The sequence below is a fragment of the Manis pentadactyla genome, chromosome 4 (genome assembly GCF_030020395.1).
Source record: "Manis pentadactyla isolate mManPen7 chromosome 4, mManPen7.hap1, whole genome shotgun sequence".
Lineage (NCBI taxonomy): Eukaryota > Metazoa > Chordata > Mammalia > Pholidota > Manidae > Manis > Manis pentadactyla.
Genome location: NC_080022.1, coordinates 183,491,150 through 183,502,385, shown reverse-complemented (window position 1 = coordinate 183,502,385; position 11,236 = coordinate 183,491,150). Strand labels below are relative to the sequence as shown.

Below are 11,236 nucleotides of genomic sequence, written 5' to 3'. Positions count from 1 at the left end.
ACAGTGCCAGGAATGTGGACAGCCAGAAATCCATGACCAGACAGCAACCATGGAGCCATATCTCAACAGCGTGGCCTCACTAAGCAGGCTAGGCTGTTTGCATTTTAATAACCTCCCTGTGGGCCCCCAGCACCTGCAGCTTGTGAAAAAAGCTGAGGGATCTCCTGAAACAGGCTTGAGGGATCAGGTCCTCATGATGAGGTGACAGCGTTGCTCACCACCCCTCCCCATTTCAACGAGCCAGTCAAAGTATCCCCGGAGTCTGCCTGCGTGAGCACCTCTCACACGTTACTGTGCATGCACGTCCACCGGGCGTCTTGTTAAAACGCAGATCTGATTCAGGGTGTCTGGGATGGGGCCTGAGATTCTGCTTTTCTAACCAGTTCCCAGGTGAGGCTGAGGCTACCATTCCAGGGGCCACACTTGGAGCAGCCAGTGTCTAGAGCATAGAGCAGTGATTCTGGAACAGGAATGCCCCTCCTGGAACAGCATCACCCAGGAGGCTAGTGAAAATACAGATTCCCACCCCCAAGTGAGAATTTGCATTTCTAACAAGTGCCCAGGTGGTGATGATGGGGTCAGGAGAGAACACTTTGAGAGTCCTGGGTCTCTGGGACTGAGATCTGCTCCAGGGGAGGCAAGCCAGCAGGTTGAAAGCGCGATGCACCACAGCACAGCCTCCTGGTGAGCAGGCACACAGCGCATGCTGCAGGCATCAGAACCAGAGGACCTGGAATCAGGTTTTGAAGAGTCCGTCAAATTCGGCCAAATGCAGGTAAATGCAGAGGGAGGAGGTGTTCCAGGGGGAGGGAACCTCTGTGCAAGGCTGTGGAAGTAGAAAAATGCTAGAATGTTTCATTCTAGCACCTTCTCCATCCCAGCCCTTTCTCCCCTCATGAGAGCCGCAAAGAGCTGTTCACTCTCAGCCTGGACCAGGGGCTGTTCACTGACACACTCTTCAAATACCTGGGCAGCTTTTAAATATTACTGATGCCTCAGTCTCTCCTCCAGAGATTCTGAATTAATTGGTCTTGGGTGGGGCTCAGAGATTAGTATTTTTTTAAAATTTAATTAAACTACTTCAAAGATTCTAACTTGTGGGTGGAGTTGAGAACCACTGGCCTAGACCCAAGTGTATTCCCATTCATTCAGCTGCAATTTGTTGGGGAGTTAGACAAGGAATTGCCCCTCCCTTATTCATCACACCCCCACTGCATGCCCCCCACAAGCAGGTAGCTGAGCATCTGGCAGACACCGGCCCTGTTCCACCCAGAGCAGGGTGACCTACTTTTTAGCCTGTGGCTTCTCTTGCACAGAGGGGCTCTTGGGACGGAGGGCAGATGGATATGTCAGCGTGTCTGTGTTGATGCTGCATTTGGGTGGCACCCAGGTGCTTGTTTCTCTGTCAGATTCCGGATGCAGTATTTAGATGGCAAACGGTAGCTGCCAGGCACTTGCTGGGGAGATCAAAGCATCCAGCAGCATCCGTAGGCGCTCTGGGGTTCTGGCTGCCAAGTGCTGGCAGATCTGGGCTCGGGGCAAGATGAGGCCAGTGCGTGGACTGTCAGCTTGCCTACAGACCCTGGGTGGGAAGCAGCGCATCCGGGGAAGTCTGTGAGCACCGCTGGCCTTTACCACCAGCCCTGGCTCTCCCAGCTACTAGAGATCATGTTGGGCACACACCTGTCCATGCCCTGCTCTCCTGGAACACAGATCGCGGTGCTACTCACTCCTACAGCTGTTTTTGGGCCCCACGACTCTACATCCTTCATTGTGAGGGGAGACAGGACCATGTAAGAGAAGGCAATCATCTCCAGAAGGTTCCATCTCAATGGGTCCATCTTGGGGATCAGATATATGGAAGGAGACAGGGGTCCTGGGACACTATCCCCTCCTCTTTCCACTTCTTCTCTTTAAGGAGAAGCAAAGAGAGGCTGGCTACCATCCCTTCTGCAGTCTGAGTGAGGGGGCTCAGGAGGGGTATTGCCCAGCCTTCTGATTTAGTCTTGGGTGTCCCCTTGTGTCCTTGGACCCCTCTCATGTATCTTCTGGGACTAGCAGGCTGAGGCAGGACCTGGGATGGGCTAAGTCTGCAGGACGCTTCTGGCCCTGGGCACAAACGAGCCCAGGTGTCTTTCTGGGAAGTGACCCTGTGCGCTGCAAGTCCTCAGCCGCTGCCCAGTGTCCCCCATGTATATGAACCCTTCCTACACCCAGCAGAGAGCGTTGTGTCTTTCTGCTTGGCTCCCAAAGGGCTCTGACCACTTGGTGCGGGCAGCCTCCCCGTTGCTCAGTAGGTGCCGTTTCTAGCCTCTCCCTGGTTGGATTTCTGAAGTTTGTCTCATCCTGACAAGATTTGGGAAGCATGTGAATGGGATGCCCTGGGACTCAGGTTTCTGCTCCCATCTTCTCTCTCCTTCCACTGTCCCCAGAGTGCCCCTGGGTGCTGAGGTGAGCCTGGCCACCACGGGGTTCTGGGTGGCAGGCCCTGAGCCAGGGCCTGGGTGGGAAGATGGGTCTGCTGGGAGCGGGGATGGGGAGCAGCAGACGCCAGAGCAGGCTGGGGCCCAGCGTCAGGTGTTGGGGGGCAACCTGTAATGTTCCTCCTAATCCCAAGGCTTGGACTTTTCTGCTTCTCAGAATAAGGATTCGTTGAGAGGGCCTCGAGTCCACCTAATCTTTATTTTTGGAAGCCTCTAAACAAAACACCTCTTACTTGCCACTCAGCATGGAGGGAGGGAGCAGCAATGGTGGTGTGAACCTGCAGAGCTGGTGCCAACCGCTGACCGGTCCCCATCCTGCTCAGCCTGACTTCCCCCCCTCCCCAGCCTCCCAGCAGCACCACTGCCCCGTCTTCGTCACGCTCTCCCTCGCCTGCTCTCCTCCGACTCCCTTCCAGGTTCAGCTCGAATGCCACACCTTCTGTGTTGCTGATATCTTCCCTTCTGCCCCCTTTCCGCCCCCTTCCTACCTGCCCAAGCGGGAAGTGATCGTCTCCCTCGGAATTCCTGGAACGCTCTCTCTATACTTAGTCTTGGTACACATCAATTTCTCCTTCTTATCCGAGTTATCTCCCTGCATATCTTATATCATCTTCGAGTTGGCAAGCTTCTTAATGACAGGAGTCATACCTCATTCATCTTTATGGCCACACTGCCCCCAGCCCTGGAAGTGTTGATTGAATGAATAGGAACTCAACCTAGTGACATCCCGGCGATGCGTGCCATCAGGAGAAGGTTGCTCATCTAGAGAAGCTGGGGGCCTCTCCTGCTCCAGGAAAGTGATGGGGTCAGACCTGTTCCTCTGAGTTGTCAGTCAATTAACAGGCATTTCCTGTGACACATCATGTAACTGTGTGAGAGTTAGGTGCTGGGGGCGCACACGTGGGCAGGTTTCAGGTAGATGTCACTTTCCACCATCCAGCCTCTAGGAACGAACAACTCCCTGATTCCCCCTGTAGGCCAGCCACAGACAGTGGTAGGAATCCCACTGTGGTCCCTTCTTGGTTCTCACTGTAGCCTCCCCAGCCCCACCATCTGACCCTCCTGGACCAGCCCTTCTTTGCTTTGGATTTATTTCTTTTCTCCATCACTCACACTCATTTCTCACTCCCTCTGTCCATCCTCTGCATATTGTTTCATATCAGCATGTCTGTTGGACTTGTGAACTGTAGTGGTCAAGGCCATGGTGAGATATCCCACAGTGTGGCAGATTAAAGCACAAAGTGCATTTCTGTCCTGCATGTCCAGGATTGGTGGGGCCTCTCTGCTCCTTGTGGTCATCAGAGACAGGTTCCTCCACTGTGTTGCTCTACATCCTCTAGGTAGTACTGTCACAGACACAGCTAAAGTAGGTTCAAGCCAGTGGGAAGACAAAAGACTTAGGTCTTTTCTCAGATGTTACATTCTCAATGAGGTCTATCTTGACCACTCTAATAGTCAGATTTCCTCTGTGATAGTGCTGTGGAACAAACAAGCCCAAATGACAGGTTGTGGTAGATAGCATTATAAAAATATTCCATCAAGATTCCCCTCCCATGGTTATTCAATCAGATGCTAATCTAGGTACTGTTGTGAATGGACTTTGCAGATGTAATTAAGGTTACTAATCAGATGGCCTTAAAATAGAGAGATTATCTTGGAATATCTGGGTGGATCCACTGTATTCACATGAGTCCTCAAAATCAGGAAGATTTCAGAAAGGCAGACAAGGGAGAATAAAGATGTGGCAGAGGGGACATCAAAGAGATTCCAAGTGTGAGAAGCCTTCAGTGTGCTGCTGGGAATTCTGAAATGGAAGGACCATCTGCAAGGACCAGAGAGAAGCTTCTAAATGCTGAGAGAAGGTCCCAGCTGACATTCAGCAAGGAAATGGGGCCTCAGAGTTACAACTTCAAGGAACTGAATTCCAAACACGCACATGAACTGGGAAGCAAAGCCTTCCCCAGCGCCTCCTGGGAAGAAGCCAGCTGGCTGATACCTTGATTTTGTCCTTCTGATGCCTGGAGCCAACCTGGATTTGTGTTGCTTTAAGCCACTAAGTGTGAGGTGGTCTGCTATGGCAGCCGGAGAAAACAAATACAGAGCGTCTCCAATGACATTTTATTCCATGTTTGGGGGTCTGTACGTCAGCTGTGATTTGACTCATCCAGGCTTCCAGGTAGATTCAAGTCTGCTCTTTGTGTCTTCATTTGCATGGGTGTGCTGTTCGCGTGGCAAAGGCTGAAATACAAGAGGCAAAACCGAAGCTTGGGAGCACATGTAAAACCTCTGCAGCGTTGTGGCAGCTCACGCCCTAAACATGTTACCTGGCCACGCCCGGAATCAGTGGGGCTGGGAAATGTATTCCTTCTACCCTAGGCAGGGTAGGGGGCCCCGCTAAGTCACCTGCAGAGGGCCAGGATGTAGGATTCTGTTAGAAGGAGGGAGCAGAAAGCTGGGGATGACAATCCATTCTATACACGTGCCCTGTTAAGAATTCAGCCTGATCCCCATTCTGCTCTGTTTTTCTCACAGCACCTGTCACCTTACGTCACCTACTTCCTGTGTTGTGTGTGTGTGATGTGTATATATGTCCTCACACTGTAATGTAAGCTCCATGAAGGTGGGAAATGTCTGCTTTGTTCCCTAATGTATCGCTTAGGTCAGACCTGGGACATAATAGGAGGTTGGTGTGTATGTGTGGAATGAATGAATGAATGATTTTAGCTGTGACACCACCACCAAAGTCCTCACCATGGTCTGTGACTCATTTTGTCTAGGAAAAGCAGCCCACCTACACCAGGTGAGGTGGACGAAATGCCATCACAATGCAGAAACGACCTCAGTTCCCAGGTCTGCCTTGGAATCGCCAGTGGCCTTTAGGGGTTGTATGAATTTGTAAAAATAACCCTCAAAAAGTGCACGGTGAAACAACCCTTTCCCCCCTCCCAGCTGCTGGAGGAGCCCATGGCTGTAAATTGAAACCATAGGGCATGCAGAGTCCCCAGAGGCCTCGCTTCTGAAGCTAAAATCATAACCCCAGGTTTTTGGCAGGATTTTCTGGATACCGCTCAGCTTCTCTTGAGCGTGAAAGGCTGGGCCGTCCCTGTCAAATATAACCACCATGCCAAATACCTGGCGGGGGTGTTAGCGCCCTTCGGAATCAGCTAATTGGTACATTCAACTGGTGTTTGTTGGGTGGCAGGCATGGGCACCTGTTAACCCTTGAGGCGTTGTGACAGTAGATGTCATTATCCCCATTTTAGGGCAGGGAAAAGGACTCGTTTGTCCAGAGTCACACAGCTGGAGGTGACAGAGCAGAGCTTCAAGGCTAAGCCAACGACTACGAGGCTGGGGCTTATTCACCACTCTAGATGGGTGGATGGTTCCAGAATTCCTGAAACTGGGCTTGCCCAGGGTGCAGCCAGTATAGTGTAGCTGAAGCCTTCGTGTGTGTGTGTGTGTGTGTGTGTGTGTGTGTGTGTGTGTGTGTGTGTGTGTGAGGGGCAGAGGGATCAGAGACTGACTTGATAACTACAGTCTTGACTAGGGAATCGTTGTCCTAAGAACCCAGGGTGAGTCCTCATCACAATATCATGAATATTTATGGAACATTTGCCGTGCATCAGGTATCCACTAAAAATACCCTGTAATGTAGGTGGTATAATTATTCCCATTGTACAGAAATGGAAACTGAGGCACGGTGTAGATTGTGCCAAAGGACACCCATTCAGTAGGTGGTGGAGCTGGGGTCAGGCCTGGCTGGCTGCCTCCAGGGCCCTGGGTCTTACTGTGTATGCTACATAATACCTGGAGAAAGCGAGTGCTGCATTTATTGAGCACTCCATTCTCACCAATCAACAGTTAGAGAAGGGAGCCGGAGGGCAGGGCCAGGGGACCCAGGATCAGAGGCCCTGACCTCCCCGGGGAGTGGGGAGGGGAGTGACACAAGCAGTTGTATTAAAATGCAAATTTCTGCCTTGCTTGCTGGTTTATCATCTGACTCGTTATACAATTTGCCAGTTATAGAAGAAAAATTACCATAACAGGGCCCTAGGGAATGGCTGTAAAAAGGAGACCAAACGTTACTTATCGGCGACTCCACTGCAATTATCTACTGCGTTTGTTCTTTTCCTCCCCGGAAAAACGAAACCGTCAATGGCAGCGACAGGGCGCTGACAGGGCAGGAGGGAGCACGTGGGAGCCCAGAGGCACTGCCTTTGATTTGCTTTCTCTCTCTCTTCTCCCCACTAGCCGTGCACGCCTCCTCCCAGATCTTCTTTGGGCAGCAACCTTGCAGAGCAGGGCAGGGTGGAGATTTTCTGAGCAGCAAGACAGATAGAGGTGAGGCGATGGGCTTCTGCAGCCTCACTGGTCTTTCTGGGTCGGGGATGCCCCTCTCCTGGAGGCAGGCTTGGTGTGGAGGTGGGGCGGCCCCGCAGGACCCACGGAGCCTCATTCCTCTCCCACCAGGCTCTCGGGGTCCAGGAAGGCTGCAGGTAGCCGGGCTGCCACAAGGGAGCAGTTGCCTGTGGGCTGCACCCCTGGAGCACATCCCTGAGGCTTTGCCGACTCTCCCAGCTCCTGATACCTTCCAGCCTGGATCTGCCTGCCGAACGCCGTCCCTGGGCTCCGAGACGGCAGGTGCTGGGTCTCAGTCAGCTTGACTCTCTCAATACCTAGCCTAGCGCTTGGAGCATAATAAGCAGCAAATAAATATTTCATGAATGAATAAAAGTGCCTGTCTGTGAAACATGTCTAAAGTTGTCTTTCCCATGGTCTGGCTTCCTTTAGGTCCAGCCAAACCTTCTCCATCCCTAACGCCTCTGATAAGTTCTCAGGATTCTATCACCTATAGATGTATATTAAATCAGTCAGGGGAGCAGGTAACAATGTTCTCCAGGCTGTCCCTGTCTGCCCTTCCGATAGTTTTACTTTTTCCAAACCTTAGGCTTCCCCAGCGTTCTTTTGCACTCCGCGGTGGACCTGGGACTTCCTTTGTCTTAGTTTCTGGAGTGCCTGCTTTTCATTTATTTCTGCCACAATACGAAGGAGAAAACTTTAGCGCTCCCCCAAGTTTAATTTAGGAAGGACAAAGTCAAAGGGACGCACCAAGAGCTGTGAAACCGTGTGTGGCAGGTAACCTTCCGGCTTCTGGTTTCCTGGACTCTGGGAGGAGAGAGTCACAGCACGACTGTCTGCATCCATATGGTTTCTTGCCGGTTATACTTACGCTGGAGAAGCCAAAGGCTGGCACCCCGGGTCAGAGGGCTAGACCGATTAGAACACAGATTTCCGGTTTGATCTCTGGCTGTCCACCCATTTTAGTGGCAAAACAAGTTGGGATTGATATTCTCAGATGGCAAGCCAATCTGGCGGCTTCATAGAGAAGTTGATGCATTATTTGTACCTCTAGGCCTTATGGCTAAGGGAACTCGTGTTTCCCTATGGCCTGAAGGTTCTTTTCCAAAGAGGAAGATGAGGGTATGAAGTGAGAGGATGCTATGCCCTCCAGTGATAATCCCATATCTCTAGAGGTTGGGTCAGCAAACTATGGCCCATGGCCAAATCCACCTTGATGTCTGTTTTTCACAGGCTGTGAGCTAAGAATGATTTTTACCTTTACAAATGATTGAAAAAGTCAAAAGAATAATATTCCGTGACACATAAAAATTAAACGAAGTTCAGATTTCAGTGTCAATAAAGTTTTATTGGCAGCACAGCCATGCTCACCCATCTATGTGTTGTGTGGAGCCGCTTTCACACTACAGTGGTGGAACTGGATATTCGTGACCAAGACTGTAGGCGTGCAGAACCGGAAATATTTGCCATCTGGCCCTTTGCAGAAGGGTTTGCTGACTGCTGGTCTGCTGCCCAGATCCGCCCTCTGCCCCCACTCCCAGTGTGTCCCCTGGACAATCTGAATGTGATGTGAAATTGTCTTGCCTCCTGAGTAGATTTTCTCCTATCTTACTTGTACTTTTTAAGATGAAGGGAGAGAAGTGCTGAAGGATGAAACTGGGAGGTAATCTTTCTTGAAATAGAGTGTTTTTTGTGACCTGGCCCAGGTTCCATCCTCTCTGGGCCTCATCCTTCTCTGCGTGAAAAACAGTGTTTCCAGAAAGTGATGGGGAAGTCAGACACGCGGGGAAGTTGCTACTGATCTCGCTGCTCAAGGAGTCCGATCTCCAAGGACCGACCTTCCTGAAAGTGCTCCGTCTGTCCCTGCCTTGGATACGCTTGTCCTTGTTAGGCATGCCATCATGTTTGTTTTTGAAAATGTGATCCTCCTAACAATAGGCACTTGGTATTAAATATTCAACGAATAGACATTTATTCAGTTCCAGCAGAGGAAAATGGTGTACTGTCCACCAGGGAGCTGTGGGGGAATCAAGAGGACGAAGGCCCTGAGCTCAGGGAGCTGGGACACCCTCTGTGCACAGCCCAGCAGTGGGGGAAGCACCCCCAGGTGTTCTGGGTGCCCACCACCGAGTGTGTGCTCACCATGTTCTCACAGCTACGCCCCCAGGGAGGACAAAATTAGCTCCCTTTCCAGATGAGGTAACGCTCCAAGCTCAGTACCCAAGGCTCCCCCCACCCGCAGCCAGTGGGTGTGTGGTCTCCGGATTGGCCAGTCCTGGAAGCCAAGCCTGTCCCACGTCCAGCAGAGATCACAGCCTCGATGAGAAAGCAGAAAAGACGCTGCTGCTGTGGCTGTGTAGACTCGACTCTAAAGAAAGGAACAGGGATGGTGAGCTGGTCTATCTTGGGAAAGCCTCTCTGAGTTCTTGGAGTCTTCTCGAGGAGGACATTTCCTAAGATCTCTGCACCCCAGGGAGCCATGCTTTGCTTTGACCGGTTGGACATAGAAGGAGGGCAAGGTGATGTTTTTATTTCATTCTGCCATGAATTGCTAGCTGTCATACCAGTCTTCCTCACTAGATTATTAACTCCTTGGTCAGAGGGACAATCTTTGTCATCACTCTTATATATCCCAAACAAACATTTTTAAATACCTACTGTGCCAGGCACTGTGCTAGCATGGGGCACAGTGCTTTGTATACAACAGGTATTCAAGAAATGCTTATTTTATAAAAGGGTCTCTGCCAATTGAATTCACACCAAGGAGCTTCCAGGAGATATCAGAGTCCTTGGAAAAAGAGGGAAAATGACACAGATATTTGGGGTATCCATGTTTCCCATTCTCCTACTCCATCTCTGCTATGAAACAGATGTTCTGTCACTAAGTGGGGTCAGCAGATTTGCTGTTTCTTCCTAAATCCAATTCTGAAAATCCATGAAGGAAGAGAAGTTTCTTCTCCAATTTCTTTCTCTTTGCTGTCAGGACGAGCCAAACAGTGGCATCTTCTCAGTATCCACCATCAATTCAGCTGCTGCTGTCCTTGAGGCCAGGCCAGGTGATGAACGCCAGAGGGTCATATCTAAACCCCAAGTTCTAGTGTGAAGACATATCACCTCCTCAGATGATTAACAATAGGTGACCTTGGCGCTCCATGCAATAGTGTGGCCTTAAAACCTGTGACCTTGAGAGGACAGCCTCTCCAAACACCATCAACTCAATCCAGCATCCAATAAATTGGAGCCCACAAATAGCAAGTTGCCATTTTTAACTCTCTCTCATCTCAAGAGTTTGGGTTAGTGGACAGAGTCCCAGGAAGAACAAATCTCTTTAATGTTCAAAGAATGTACCCTTCAAGACCCTGTCCCCTGTCCCCTCCTCTTTACAGCTCCCAATATTGTCCAAGGCAGTTTGCACCCCCTCCCCAGACAATGTCCTACCACTTTGCAGGCAGAATGTGCCTTTGCTGAACCTGAGAAGGGCAGCAAAATGTTTGTGGTCTCCAAGGTTACTCTCTAAAGGCCCTTGAGAACTTTGGGAGAGTGCTTGAATTCATTAACACCAAATTTTCTGGGCTCCACACATGCCCCATTCCCGCCCCTTCCGGGCTCCATCCACTTTTCTTTGGAACTCTTGCGCTCTAGTCTCAGCCACCCTGGGCTTGCCTTTGGGATTCATAAGAATCTGTGAATCTGGAAGGGCGTAAGCGTGTGTTGCAGAGACAAAAGGAGAGAAGAGAAAGCAGGCTGTCTCCATCTCTGCACTCCCGCCATTTGGAGCCACTCCTGTGGGCTAGTGGCTGCCGTGAGCACCGCTGAATCTGTAACAGCATCCCTGGCCCCCACCCCTGGGAGCCAGAAGCACCTCCCCCCTCCAGTTGGGACAACCAAAATGTCTCCAGTTGTGACAACCTCCTCCAGTTGTGATAACCAAATGTCCCTTAGCGGACAAGACCACCTCTGGCTGAGAACCTCTGAGAAAAACGGAGAACAGACTGTTAGTGGGTTTGATTTATTTTGAATTCACGGCTGTACCACCAAAGTTGTTGTGCTCGTCCCCAGCCCTTGACCTTGGGTTGTTCCATTTGACCTTAGCCTCTCAGCACTCACCTTCTGCCATGGCCACCCTGATCACCCCCTACACATGCCCTCCCCCACATTGGGCATGGCCCCTGTTAATTTCACCAAACTCCCAGAGGAAACCTCCCTGAGCACCAGCTCCTCAAGGTGTGGGGAGGCATGTTGATTAGCCGCTGATTGGCAAAGGGACCAGTCCTGGAGGGGTGAGCAGGCCAACCTGGGGGCCATGATGTGCAAAATTTTAGGATGTTGTAGTCCTGAGAGAGGTGGGATTACTGAGTAGGACATAGGGGGCTACTACTTCCCTTGTGAATCAT

At 50.9% G+C, this 11,236-nt stretch overlaps 1 long non-coding RNA gene across 1 annotated transcript; it reads left to right on the top strand.

Moving 5' to 3' along the window:
* Positions 1-681: 681 nt before the first annotated feature.
* Positions 682-7,227, top strand: LOC130683714 (uncharacterized). Its single transcript, XR_008997587.1, has 3 exons — positions 682-775; positions 6,735-6,824; positions 6,954-7,227. It is a non-coding gene; the product is annotated as an uncharacterized LOC130683714 (long non-coding RNA).
* Positions 7,228-11,236: the final 4,009 nt, after the last annotated feature.